The 15,799-nt window shown below is 35.8% G+C and overlaps 1 long non-coding RNA gene across 1 annotated transcript; it reads right to left on the bottom strand.

The window, feature by feature from the left end:
* Positions 1-205: 205 nt before the first annotated feature.
* On the bottom strand, positions 206-2,134 carry LOC121968439. Its single transcript, XR_006108143.1, has 2 exons — positions 739-2,134; positions 206-523 (listed from the first exon to the last, which is right to left on the bottom strand). It is a non-coding gene; the product is annotated as an uncharacterized LOC121968439 (long non-coding RNA).
* Positions 2,135-15,799: the final 13,665 nt, after the last annotated feature.

Raw genomic sequence — 15,799 nt, 5'->3', positions numbered from 1 at the left:
GATGTTCTAGGGTGAATTAGCGGTGTTTGATTCTAGATGTGACACTGTGCCAAAAAAATAAAGTTGAATTTTATAAATAATTTCTCTAAACTAATAGGGATAATGAGTCAATAGTTATTTTGACATGGTAAGATTTAGGGGAATGGAAGTGAAACAACTCAGACGCCTTACTCATGACCAGAACATACAATACACACAGAGCACAGTGGATAAAATAATACATAATACTCCATCAAAAGAACAAAACTCAGATTCAAGAAAAATTTACATAACATATGGATCTCCAAACTTAACATATGGATCTCCAAACTTAACATATGTCCCTCGAACGAAGTTCATGAATTGTCTACCAAGTATTAGCAAGAGACTAACCCCAACCCTAATTATTATATGACAAAAACAATGGACAAATTTCATGACATGCTATCAGGGGTCCTCGGACAGTGTATCATGCTTCCATCTCATCTCCTCAGCTACTCCACCTCCACATCTTCTATCATATCCTTAGCAGCGTCTCCCTCACCTGCATCATCCACATAGTGAGTCTACAGACCCAGCAAACATATTCAAATAGTAGGTACATGAAATGAATAATAAAACAAAGAAATATAGAACATGAACTTATCTACGCATGAAGGAAAACATTTACATAACCTTGTAGGAGATAATTATGATACAAATATGGTAACCATCATTAGAGTACATTCATTTGGTTCATGATCATGAACTTTGACGTACCTCTTAGGAGAATTTATAACCATATAGCTGAAGCCAACATGCATTGCATCATCATTCATGTTTGGAAGGGTCCTCCCCTGAGCTCATCCCGGGGCACTCATCTCGTATTGTCACCACATACGCACATATTCATCTAGTTATCCATATAAGAGGAACATGACTCATTCATATCATACCTCGCAAGTAAACATGCATAGTTCTTATACTATCTTCCATAAAAAAACACATAGAACTTCAAGCAGTGCATATACAATCTAAGTATCATGAGAAAATAAGGGAAGAACAACTATTTAAACTTCACCAATTCTTATTCTACCAAATTTGTCCTAAAGATTTAAGCTAGCATGAAGAAGCAAGCACAAGATCAAAATTGATTCACATCCTTCAAATCTATCCAGAAACAAATCCGAGCTATCTTGAAGAAGCAAGAGCAATATGGAAATGGAATTTACCACCTACCGAATTTGTCCAGTAAATAAAATCCAAAGATATCACAAGAAGCAAGAACACATCAAAATAATTCACCATCTTTAAATCTATCTAGAAAATCTAAAGTCATGACAAGAAGCAAGAACCACATTGGAATCACTTTACAACCTACTACATCTGTCCATAAACCATAGCTAACTTGAGGAATCAAGAACAACATTGAATCAACTCTCAACCCACTAAATCTATCCAGAAATTCAAAAACACCATGGAGAAGCATGAACCACATTGGAATTGCATTAAAACCTACTGAATTAGAAATTTATAGCAAACTCAAGAACCAAACAAGGGCATTGATATTAAAACTAAAACACGTTCTACTAGAATTTTGCCGCAAAAATGCGAAGCTAGCATGATTAAACAACTCATCCATGAACTCACAACAAGAACTCCCTAAATCAAATCTGAAATACCAAGCCAACAAGATTTAAGCAAGCACATACATTGAATTCATTAGCAAAAAATCACAGAATCAAATCTGAAATACTAATCCAACATGATTAAGCACGCACACATTGGAATCATTGCAGGAAATCACAACAGGAAATCACAGTAAGAAATCCCAGAATCCAGAGAAAGCGAGGTATGATCTAAAGACTTTTTCTCCCAAGATTTCCTCCTTCATCTATCCCAAGGTCCTCGATCAAGCCATCAAATGAAACATCTAAATCCACCCAACCTCACAGAGAGTCGCCCACTCCACTCGAAGAAACCTCCCCTCCTACCCCCACACCCCCACATCTTTGTTCTTAAAAAATAGATAAATAATGCTTGCTTTTCGTTTAGATTGGAGGTGCAATCTTGGCTTCGGAGTAAATTGAGCCTTCAATCCCACCAACGTCGTCGAAAGCTCTCATTCAAGGGGGGCTCTCGTTCGTCGTCAAGAGTCCTTCCTCCATGAAATCGTGTCTCCCCCTCCTCCTTTGTCTTGTCTCCATTCCCCCTTGCCTTAGGGTAGATCCCCCTTTTGCTCCCCTTATATTTGGGCTCTAGTTATGATAGTAAGCCCAAACCCCATCAATTGGCCCATAAGACTAGGAGCATGAAACTAAATTAGGATTCTTCTATGCTTTTAGAGTCCCCAATTTCCTTAAAACTCATGCCCTACCTTTTTCCTTTAAATAAAATTTACATGAAACATATATTAATGAACCCTATTTATGGGCTAATCCTAGTTTTTTCTTAGCTACCCAATTACCCTCTCACCAGAAACATCGAGCCAACATTTAACTTTTTTGAATTAAACTCCAAATTTAAACTTTCAAAGCTCAAAAATTTCATATTAACAATTTAAACTCTTGCGAGACCTCACAACTCTCCTCTCCTTAAAAGAATTTCGTTCTTGAAATCTAACTTACTAAATAGTTCAGGGTAGAGGCATGTCTAACTCAGTCTCCCAAGTAGCTTCCTCCATAATCTTATTTCCCTATAGGACTTTCATCATTTTGATCTCTCTGTTCCTTAACTTTTGGACTTGTCTATCCAAGATTTGAACCGGATTTTCTTCATAAGACAGATTGGGCGTTGACTAAATGGGCTCATGGTGAATCACATGAGAAGGATTGGAAATGTACTTCCTAAGCATGGAAATGTAAAACACATTATGAACTCCTAATAAGTTTGGTGGTAAGGCAACTCAATATGCTCGAGTTTCAATCCAGTCTAGAATCTCAAAAAGTCCAATATACCTTGGACTAAGTTTTCTCATCCTTTTGAATTTCAACACCCCCTCCATCGGTGACACCTTGAGGAAAACATGGTCTCCCACTTCAAACTTCAAGTCTCTTCATCATTGGTCAATATAACTCTTTTGGCGACTTTGTGTTGCTTGCATCTATCTCAAATCTTAGCCACTAAATGCACCGTATGAGTCACGATGTCTGGACCCAAAACCGCCCTCTCTCCAACCTCATCCCAATATAGTGGGGTCAACACCTTCTCCCATACAATGCTTCATACGGAGTTATATCTATAGTAGATTGATAATTGTTATTGTAGGTAAACTTCACCAGGGGCAATCTCAACTCCCAACTTCCTTGAAAATAAATTACACATGCTCGGAGTATATCCTCAAGAATTTGAGTAACTCATTCAGATTGATCGTCAATCTAGGGGTGGAAAGCGGTACTAAAAGTGAGCTTCATACCTAACCCACAATGCAAATTTTCTTAGAATCCGGAAGTGAATTTTGGATCTCTGTTAGACACAATTCGAGTTGGAATTTCATGCAGTCGAACGATCTCTCTGATATATAATTCTGTATATTGTGGCATGGTGAATGTTGTCCTTACTAGTAGGAAGTGTGTTGACTTCGTCAGTCTGTCTACAATATATAACTCAAACGGCATTCAATCCCCTTGGAGTGGTTGGAAATCCTACCACAAAATCTATAGTGATATATTCTCACTTCCATAGGGGAATACGAAGCAGCTTTAATAGTCCAGCTGGCCTCTGATATTCTGCCTTCATCTGTTGGCAAGTAAGGCACTCATAACTTAGCTTAACTATGCCCCTCTTCATTCCCGAATCCTTATACATCTTCATGCTCCCGGGGTGAATAGAGTACGTGGTGGTATGTGCTTCAGTTATAATGTCCTCTCGAAGTGAGTAGACCTTTGGCACCCAAGTTCAACCCTTATATTGCATAACTCCATCGATGTTAGTGTATAAGGTATGACCCTTAACTTCATCTCTACGTTTCCATTCGATCAACTACTGATCAGATGCTTGACCCACCTGAATTCGGTTGAATAGATTCAGTGTAAGTGTAGTGTTGCTAAGCTAGATTGTGCATCGGTCGTAACACTTCTAGACTCATCTGCTGGAACTCTAATATCAACTGGTGTTGGGTTGTCAACTGCAACAACGTCGCGGACTTGTCGCTCAAAGCATCTGCCATTACATTAACCTTACTAGGATAGTAGTTAATGTCGCAATCATAGTCCTTCACTAATTCCAGTCATCGCCTCTATCTCATATTCAATTCCTTCTACATGAAGAAATATTTTAAGCTTTTGTGATTACAGAAGATCTTATAACGTTCGCCATAAAGATAATGTCTCCAAATTTTTAAGGCAAAGACAATTGCCGCTAATTCTAGGTCTTGCGTAGGATAGTTTTGTTCATGTACCTTCAACTGACAAGAAGTATAAGCGATTACCTTATCATTCTGCATTGGCATAGGCCCTAAACCATTTTTGTATGCATCCATGTATACTACAAATCGCCTAGTACCACTCAGAATTGCAAGCATCATCATCGTCATCAATCTTTCTTTCAACTCTTCAAAACTCTTCCTACATCTGTCAATCCACTAAAACTTTACCCCCTTCTTAGTCAAAGATGTCAAGAGCAAGGCAATCCGTGAAAAATTCTGGATGAACCTTTGGTAATAATCTGCCAGCCCTAGGAAGCTTCGTATTTCGGTAGCATTCCTTGGAGTAGCCCAACTTCAAATTGCTTCTACTTTAACAGGATCTTCTTCTATACCTTTTCTCGAAATGATGTATCTCAAGAATGTAATATGCTCCAACTAGTCACATTTACTGAATTTCGCATACAGGCACCTATCCTTCAGAATTTGTAGAACCGTAGTCAAGTGCTACTGATGCTCTTCCTGGCTATGTGAGTGGATTAATATGTCATCAATGAAGATAATGACAAATTGGTCAAGGAATGACTGTAAGATCTGGTTCATCAAGTCCATAAAGGTTGCTAGAGCGTTGGTCAGCCCAAATGGCATAACCAGGAACTTATAGTGGTCATAACGAATTCGAAATGCAGTTTTATAGATGTCCTCATTTTTCACCTTTAGCTGATGATAACCTGTCCTCAAATCAATCTTAAAAAATATTGCAGCACCTTACAGTTGGTCAAATAAATCATCAATTTTGGACAAGGGGTATTTATTCTTCACTATAACCCGATTCAGCTCTTAGTACTCAATGCACAAGCACATTGTCCCATTATTTTTGTGAACAAATAATATCAGTGCTCTCCATGGTGACACACTTGGTCTGATAAAGCCCTTGTCTAGCAGCTCTTGTAGTTTCTCTTTTAACTCCCTCATTTCTATAGGTGCCAACCTGTACGATGCTTTAGACATTGGAGCAGTTCCCGACATTACTTCAATCCCAAACTCCACCTCTCTGACTGATGGTAGCCCCAAAATATCATCCGAAAACACCTTAGGAAAGTCCCGTGTCACTTCTACTTCATCCAAACTCGATCTATGTGTCTCTGAATGTGTGACAATGTTTGCCAAAAAAACCCTCACACCCTTTACTCATCATACGTTGGACTTTACACATTCTAATGATGTAAGGTAGATTTGATTTTGGCGCTGCATCAAACACAAAGGACTCATCATTGGGTAGTTTCAACTTGATAGTCCGTCATTTGCAATCGATGATAGCTTCACATTGAGTCAACCAATCGATTCCTAATATCACATTAAAGTCAGTCATGTTTAGAATAATAAATTTAGCGTACATAGTATGGTCCTGCATTAGAATCCTACAATTCTTTACTATACTATTGTTGTACAGTCCTTCCCTTGAAGGTAAGAAAACACTATATCCCATAATTATTCTATCAGGTGTAATGTCAAGCTTTATGACATATGCCACAGATATAAAGAAATGGGTAACTCTAGAATCTATTAGTGAATGAGCAAGCAAGTCAGACATAAAGATCATATCTGTGATGATGACAGAATCAAGATCCACTTGCTCTTGAGTCATAGCGAACACTCTTCCCTTAGTTTGTTCCATGATCTAAGGGCAATCTTGGCCATAGTGTCCTAGCTTCTTACACAAGAAATAAATATTTGAACCTATCAGACACAGGCCAGGATGAGATTTTCCACACTTGGGACATGGGACCCTGTCATCGGCTTTGAGGGTAGCGCCAACAGCTGATTGTGGCCAATGAGGTCATTGTGGCTGTTGAGTCTGATTCTGCTGCTGCTTCCCTTGAAATGGCACAAGGAAAGTCCTCTTCCTACTCGGCCTTTGCTATTCTCTTCTTTGATAGCGTGCTCTCTTATTTTATGCTTCTTTTTTCATCTCATTTCTGTCCCTTTCATACATCAATGTCTGATCAACTTCCTCCATGGAACTCGACTTAGTCTAACGTCATGTCGGATCATGACACTCAACCCTTCGATGAAATGTATCATCTCCTTTTGTGGTTGTCCTGTAATCAAGGGTACAAAATAGCTTCTCTTGACATAATCGGCCACAATCATGCTTCCCTGACGAAGCTCTAGGAATTCTCTTGCTAATCTATCTCTGTTATCAGTCTTGAAATACTTCTTATAGAATACTTCTTTAAATCCAGCCCAAGTCAGAGTAGTCAGGTTCATGGCAAAATGGGCACCTTCCCACCAAATACGAGCATCATCGCGTAATATGAATATCACACACCTTACTTTGTCTGCATCGGTGAGTTGTATAAAGTCATAGATCATCTCCAACGATCAGATCCACCCTTCAGCAACAATCGGGTCAGTGGTACCTTTGAATTTTGTCGATCCCAATTCTCTGAACTTGTCTATACACTGGGTTAGCAACAAGGCGGCCAAATGTAGTCTCATTTTCCCTAACTCGCAGCAGTTGCTGAATCTGTTCCCCGTGAATTCAACTATGTTCTTATAGGAGCGTTGTAAGTCTAGCCAAAAACTGATTGTTCTGTTCACCAACATCACCATTATTTCTTTTGGCAACCATAATCATATATATCCAAAATACTTACATCACTAACTTATGTGTAAGCATAAACATATTTAAATTCATAACTATAACCTTAAAAAAAAATCTTACATACTTCAAGATGGAAGTATTTGAGTCCTCGATGAGATTTCATGCACACACTGCCCTTTGGAACAGCGGGCTCTAATACTAATGGAAACAATCTGGACTCCTTACTCATGATCAAAGCATACAATACACACAGAGCACATGTGGATAACCTACTACATAATATTATATCAAAAGAACAAAACTCAGATTCAAGGAAAATTTGCATAACATATGGATCTCCAAACTTAATATATGTCCCTCGAATGAAGTTCATGAATTATCTATCAAGTTTTAGCCAGAGATTAACCCCAACCCCAATTATTATATGATAAAAATGGCAGACAAATCTCATGACATGCTATTAGGGGTCCCTGGACAGTATGTCATGCTTCCATCTCATATCCTCAGCTACTCCACCTCCACGTCTCCTATCATATCCTTGGTGGTGCCTCCTTCACCTATATCATTCACATAGTGAGTCTTTAAACCCAGTATGCATATTCAAATAGTAGGTACATGAAACGAATAATAAAACAAAGCAACATGGAACATGAACTTATCTACACATGGAGGAAAACATATACATAACCTTGTAGGAGATAATTATGATAGAAATGTGGTAACATCATTAGAGTACATTCATTTCATCCATGATCATGAACTTTAGAGGTACCTCTTAAAAGAACTTATAACAATATAGTCAAAGCCAACATATATTGCATTATCATTCATGTTTGAAAGGGTCCTCCCTGGAGCTCATCCCGGGACACTCATCCCAAGCTATCATCACACATGCACATATTCATCTAGTTATCCATATAGGAAGAACATGACTTATTTATATCATACCTAGCAAGTAAACATGCATAGTTCTTATACTATCTGCCATAAAAAACATACTTAGAACTTCAATAAGTGTATATACAATCTAAGTATTATGAGAAAATAAGGAAAGCACAACTACTTAAACCGTACCAATTCCTATTCTACCAAATTTGTCCCAAAGATTCAAGCTAGCATGAAGAAGTGAGCACAACATCAAAATTGATTCACATCCTTCAAATATGTCCAAAAACAAATCCGAGCTATCTTGAAGAAGCAAGAGCAATATCGAAATGGAATTTACCACCTACCGAATATGTCTAGTAAATAAAATCCAAAGCTATCACAAGAATCAAGAACACATCAAAAACAATTCACCATCTTCAGACCTATCTAAAAAATCTAACGTCATCACAAGAAGCAAGAACACATCAAAATAATTCACCATCTTCAAATCTATCTAGAAAATCTGAAGTCATCACAAGAAGTAAGAACCATTGGAATCACATTACAACCTACTACATCTGTCTAAAAACCATAGTTAACTTGAGCAATCAAGAACAATATCGAATCAACTCCCAAATCTATCCATAAATTTGAAAACACCATGAAGCAGCATGAAACCACATTGGAATCACATTAAAACCTACTGAACCTGTCCCAGAAATCCATAGCTAACTCAAGAAGTAGGCAAGGACATTAACATTAAAACCAAAACACGTTCTACCAAAATTTTTCCACAGAAATGTGAAACAAGCATGATTAAACAACTCATCAATAAACTCACAACATGAACTCCCTAAATCAAATCTGGAATACCAAGCCAACAAGATTTATGCAAGCACAAACACTGAATTCATCAACAGAAAATCACATAATCAAATCTAAAATACCAATCCAACATGATTAAGCATGCACACATTGGAATTATCACAAGAAACCACAGCAAGAAATCCCAAAATCCGACGGAAAGTGAGGTATGATCTAAAGACTTTTCCTCCCCAAGGTTTCCTCCATCTATCCCAAGGTCCTGAATCATGCCATCAAATGAAGCATTCGAATCCACCCAACCTCATAGAAAATAGCTCACTCTACTCAAAGAAACTTCCCCTCCTACCCCACAACTTCGTGCTTAAAAAGAATAGCTGAATAATGCTTGCCTTTCGTTCGTACTGGAGGAGCAATCCCGACTTTTAAGCGGATTGAGCCTTCAATCCCACTAGCGCCGTCGGAAGCTCCAGTCCAAGGGGGACTCGCGTCCATCGTTGGAAGTCCTTCCTCCATGAAATCACGCAGCCCACCCCCTTAGGGCAGATCTCCCTTTTTCTCCCCTTATATTTAGGCTCCAGTTATGGTAGTAAGCCCAAAACCCATCAACTGGCCCATAGAACTAAGAGCATGAAACCAAATTAGGATTCTTCTATGCTTTTAGAGTCTCCAATTTCCTTAAAACTCATGATCTACCTTCAGCCTTTAAATAGCATTTACATGAAACATATATTAATGAACCCTATTTGTGGGCTAGTCCTAGTTTTCCCTTAGGCACCCAATTACCCTCACACCGGAAACATCAAGTTGACATTTAAATTTTTTTTAATTAAATTCCTAATTTAAACATTCGAGGCGTAGAAATTTCATATTAATAATTTAAACCCTCGCAAGACCTCACAAGAAAGAACTTCTTATTGTACCAAGTTTGAACTAAATTTAACTCATTTAAGTCTATCAATGAGTTTTAATAATTTAAATGGTTCTAAAATCCTAAAACTTTAGTACAAATAAGATTAAGAGAGTGCAAAGAAACTATTAATTTATCATAGGGATATTGAAATTAGGCATAGACACCATAAATACCATTATCCTCTTCCATTATATATAACTTTTCAAAAATCTAAATCTCTTAGATTTATCAATGGATTTCAATAAAAATTTTGATCGGACTCATTCTAAATGTTATAAATTTGAGAAGTGCTCCGGGCTTTATACGTGCTAAGAACAAGTCATTAATATTAGTGATAAAAAATTTTCAACATTTTAAACTTTAACACAACGAGCTATTAAAGAGCTACTAGAGTGACTCACAGATGTGTAGGTTCATATATGGCATTGTACTAAAAGTAAATAATGCTGAATTTTTTAATGGTTTCTCTTGTGATAAAGATCATGAATCAAGAGTTTTGGAGCATAGTTAGATTCAGACTAAGATAAGTGAAAGAAATTTATTGAACCAAACCACTTTTCTCCCACCTATGGAGCTGCTTAAAGCTACTTTAACTAAAAGAGCTCCAAGGTATTTTTTTAATATTTTTAGTTTTCCTTTTTAAATTTTGTTTTATTTTTTAAAATTAGCTATTAAAAACTAGAAAACTAAAACAATAAAATATTTTTTAAATTTGTATTAACGTTATTTTATAATTTGTTATATTTTTGTTTTTAATTAAGATTTTAAAAATAAAAATTTAATAAATTCAGGGATTAACAGGAGTTTAATGACATAAATTTAGAATAAATTTGTGATCTTAGAGTCATGAATGATTTTTGATTAAAATTTATGAATGAACTTAAAAAAATTGAAAAATAATATATATATATATATATATATATATATATATATATATATATATATATATATATATATATATATATATATATATATATATATAAGGTCTTAATTTTACATAAGGTCTTAATTTTACATAAATCTTAAATTCCTAAAGATATCAGTCACCTGTATATGAAAGCGCTTTAATTTGGAACTACTGCTAAGAATATTTTGAGAAAGAAGTGAACCCTTAATAAAAATAAAGTGCAGTGTGTGATTTAAAAATTTTCAAAATCCACATGGCCTTTTTGCTAAAATGTAGTTAGATCTTTTTTTCCTTGTCTCAAGCCATTTCAATCTTCTGGTTGCTAAGAAACTTCTGCTGAAAGGACAGTTTTAATGTGAAAGAATAGAAAAGGTCCAAGAGAAGACTCGCAGTTACTGGATTCCACAGCCACAGGCTTCGTTCTCGTTATGTTCTTGTCTGTTCTTGGCTTTGTCCCAAACCATTTCTTGGTTGTTCATTAGCTGTTCGGAAAGAAACTCTTGCCAAAAGGATAATTGAAAAGAAGACTTTTGATGATTTGCTCTAGAACATCATAATAACTTTCTTCAACTCTTTTAATCTTCCCCCCATGGGACGGTGCGACGGTTAAAGCATCCTTTCGGGGTGATACGGTGGTTAAAGCATGAGATATTATTACATGAGGTCTTGGGATCAAAACTCAGTGCGTCTGAATATGTCCTCTCCTATTCCTTAACCATTTGCACTAATGGCTAGTAGTCATTCGTGATTTACCTCCTCCATGTTGACATAGGGACGGATTGACGAAGTTACTAGGGGTGAATGAATCGCCTTTTTACCACTTGAACTCTTTTAATCTTATCAATTCTAAAGTTTTAGATCAAAACTTATTGATAAACCTATCTAGATAAGTTAAATTCAATTCAAACCTTATCTAATAGGTTCCATCCAATCCTTTAAGTTTGATCTTGCCCCAAAACTCTTAAATCCTGATCCTATCAATTTAGAAAAATTATTTAAATATTCAACCTTTTTTATTTCTAACATAATATTGTAGGATCGATGACGTATTAGAGGGGGGATGAATAGCATTCGTGACTTTTTCACTCGTTTCGGACAACACAAAGTAACGCATCAGAAAAAAGAAAGAAAACATGAGCAATACTAACATAGTTTCTTTTACTTAGTTCGGAGCCTGTGATGACTCCTACTCCAAAGCCCGGGATCATTGATCGCTTACATTGGGCAATCACTATAGATCTGGAAATAAGTACAGATATTAAGTATAATTAAAAACTTTGTTACCAACAATAAAATAGTAAGTAGAAGTTCATCGATTGTTGGAGCATCGTTTGGATGTTGGCAAATCATCTCAGAGCAGTGCAGAAGTTGTTCTCAGTTCGTTGTCAAAATGTGTTGTACGAAGCTGCTGGTCGACCCTCCTTTTATAGTCGACCCAGACCTGATCCAGATCCATTGATCTCGAAATCAATTTTTGATGCGAGGTTGATCGATCGATCGATCCAGGTATTTGATCGACCAAACCCTCTAAATCTGCCTAGCTTCTCGTCCATATGCTTCTACTCGGATAAGATTCTTCATTCGGTCGATCGATCTTGTCGTTCGATCGACCGATCCCCAGCTCATCTGGTCCAATCAACTCAGCTTGACCATGTCGATGTCTATCCACTATTCAGTCGACTGAACCCAAAGTTTGGTCGATCGATCCCTTGGCTGAACCCGATCAACTCGCTGAAAATCTGATCCTTCTGTTTGAATGTTCGGTCGACCGATCCGGACGTTCGATCAACTGATAAAGGCCGAATCTAACCTTGCAAAAATTGTTAGTCTCCTAAAAAACAGAGTTAGACAAATAACAAATAATAGTAAAGCAATATATGACTTTTGACAGCCTTTGGACTGTCCGGTTCTGACTTTCGGATTTTCTTTGGAAACCCTAGGTCGAACCAATGTCTGCTGATCCCTAAACGAGGAATGCGTCCTCACTTACTCCTCTCAGGAGAAGTTACCTGTTGCCAAACCGATCCTCCAGACTGATTGGACTTTTGTTTAGCGTCTGAGACTTTAGGTCTTCATGCTGGACGTCTGCTCCACGACCCGTCCAGACTTTCACCTGGTCCGTGACCACCAGGATTTTCACCCAGAGTCCCCTGACTCTACGATTTCGCCCAAAGCACTCGACCCGCCAAGACTTTCCACCTAGGGTTACCACCTTTTAGGACCTAGGATTACCACCCCCTAGGGTTTTACACCTGCCTAACGCAGCTAGGACTTTTACCTGAGAACACTTAAGACTTTTCCTGCAATCTCAATCACACTTGTTAGATCACATGACAACTTAACTTTGGATCCTTTGACATAATCAAAACTTAGGTTTGATCGTTTGGTGCTCCCTGCAACAACAATCTTCCCCTTTTTTATTATGGCAACCTGCTTCAAAGTTAAGTAAAACATAACAATAATATAAGGAATCAATTTGTCATAAAAAAAACTCTCATTTTCTAAAAGAATATGTCTAACAATTTGTTTAACTTAACTTTATCCTTTTTTCCCCCTTTGACATAAATCAAAAAGAATATAAGTAAAGAGAAAGTTGTAAAGATAATACAAAGAAATACTTTAAACTCCCCCTGAACTTATCACTTTTCTTAGCTTTATCCTTAGCTAAATTCTTAGATTTAAAACTTTGTCAAGTACTTAGCTTTTGAAAAAAAAAACTTGGCTTTAAAAAGATTTGATAAAAACTTAACTCTAAAAAGATTTTGATAAAAGCTTAGTTAAGTATTTAACTTAAAAAGGATTACTTAGCTTAAAAAATTTTTTCAAAAACTTTATTTTTCTAATATTTGAACTTTCTTTTCCAAATAACATATTTAAAGTTTATTTTTAAAAATAGTTAAAAAAGACTAAACCTTTTTCAAAAAAATACTTTGAACTTTTTAAAGAAGAAACAAAAAAATTTAATTTTGAAAATTTGAAAAACAATTAATTCCTTAACTCCTTTTTTTTTTAAAAAAAATAATTTAACTTGACTCCCTTCACTCCCCCTTTTACTAATGGCTTAAAAATATTTTGAGAGTCATATAGTCCAAACATGAGAGTTCAAAATGAATCTTTAAAACATCTATACTTGTCAAAAAAATATCTAACTTTTAGCTACTAGCTGTTTACCATAAGGTAGTGGCTTTCACTTGGTTAGTCAAGTTAAGTAAGTGCTCCAATTAGTTTAACAAAACTAGATAACTTAACTTGATCAATTTAACTTGGTATTTATTGCATAGACTTATGTCGATACACAGACATAAGTATTTTGAAGTCCAGGCAGTACCCTATGCATCCCACACCATTCTAAGTATTTTTCATACACAAGCAAGGTATTCCTAGTGTGCTTGTGGGATGCTCTGCTGAAACCTATGGGTACATGCTTTCTAGAGGGAAAGTCCTAGACTATTTCCAATCTTTGAAAATTCTAGTAAAATTGGGAGTTTTAAAAATAATTTTCCTATAATTTTAAAATAATATAATAACTTTTTGAGGCAGTAAAAAATTTTGAAAAATTTTAATCTACTCCACTGTTCACATTCCTAATTGTCTTCTAAGTGCACTGAACTCAAGTTTAGGTAAGGATTTTGCGAAAATGTCAGCTAGGTTTAACTTAGACTCAACGTAGTCAAGTACAATGTCACTCTTAGCTATGTGATCTCTTACAAAGTGGTGCTTGATTTCTGTGTTTCGTCCTTGAGTGATGTATTAGATTTTTACTTAAATTTATCGAACTTACATTATCAATTAAAATTTTTGTATTTTTATATTCTAATTTATAATCTTTTAAAGTATGCATCATCCATAATAGTTGGGATGCACATTCCCCATGGCTATATACTTTTCTTCAGTAGTGGATAAAGCAACACAGTGTTGCTTTCTGACCAGCTTACTAGGCACTGACCTAGAAATTTGCAGCTTCCACTTGTACTTTGTTTATCTAATTTACACCCAGTATAGTCTGAGTCAGAGTATCCAACTAAGTTAAATGTGTTAATCCTAGGGTACCAAAGTCTTACACTTAGGGTCCCCTTAATGTACCTTAGTATTCTTTTTACATTAGTTAGGTGTGATTCTTTTGCACAGGATTGGTACCTAGTACACATACCTACTACAAATAAAATATTAGGTCGACTTGCAGTTAGGTACAGTAGACTTCCTATTGCACTTCTATAGTATTTTAAGTCTACTGATTTTCCTCCTAAGTCAAAGTCAATTTTAACATTAGTTGTCATTGGGATACTTATATTTTTAGAATTTTTCATTCCAAACTTTTTAATTAATTCCTTAGCATATTTGGTTTGAAATATATAAATTCTTTCTTTTGTTTGTTGTATTTGTAAATCTAAGAATAAATTGAGTTCTCCTAATAGACTCATTTCGAATTCATTTTTCATTATACTTTAATAAACTCTTTTAAGAATTTTGTATTTGTTGAGCCAAAAATTATGTCATCTATATAAATTTGAGCTATAAAGATATCTTTTTCTAATATTTTAACCAATAAAGTTTGATCTATTTGACCTTGGTTAAACCCCCTTGGATATTAGATAATTTGATAGTCGTTCATACCAAACCCTAGGTGCTTGTTTTAATCCATATAAGGCTTTTTGTAACCTAACGACATAGTTTGGGTGGTCTAAATCCTCAAATTCTGGAGGTTAATTTACATAAACTTCTTTTTTAATGAATCCATTTAAGAATGTGGATTTTACATCCATTTGGTATAACTTAAATCCTTTATGTGTTGCATAGGCTAGTAGCATCCTTATAAATTTAAGTCTAGCCACAGGTGCATAGGTTTCATCATAATCTAATCCTTCTATTTGGCTAAACCTCTTGCTACTAGTCTAGCCTTGTTTCTTACTATTTCACCATTATCATCTAGTTTATTTCTAAATACCCACTTAGTGTCAACTATGGATTTATTTATGGATTTAAGTACAAGTTTCCAGACTTGGTTTCTTTCAAATTGGGCTAGTTACTCTTGCATTGCAATTATCCAATCTAGGTCAGGTAGGACTTCTTCTATAGTATTGGGTTCTTTTTTAAAAATTAGAGCTATTTGGCTTAGATTTCTAGTTCGTACTCCTAGGGTTGGGTCACCCATAATTTGGTCAGATGGGTGGTTGGATCTTATCCTAGACGGTCTTTTGTTAGGGTCAACACTTGGTTCTTCTGATTCACTAGATTTAGGTCTAAAGTGATTATCTTTTTCATCATCTATTTTTCTTATGTTTTGATGACTACTAATATGTCAGTTGTAGATTTTGACGTAAACTTACCTAAATAACTCTTAGTGTTTAGTATGTGTACTTT

The sequence above is a fragment of the Zingiber officinale genome, chromosome 3B (genome assembly GCF_018446385.1).
Source record: "Zingiber officinale cultivar Zhangliang chromosome 3B, Zo_v1.1, whole genome shotgun sequence".
NCBI classification, from domain to species: domain Eukaryota; kingdom Viridiplantae; phylum Streptophyta; class Magnoliopsida; order Zingiberales; family Zingiberaceae; genus Zingiber; species Zingiber officinale.
The sequence above is the reverse complement of the archived record's forward strand: the minus strand, read 5'-3'. Positions and strand labels throughout refer to the sequence as shown.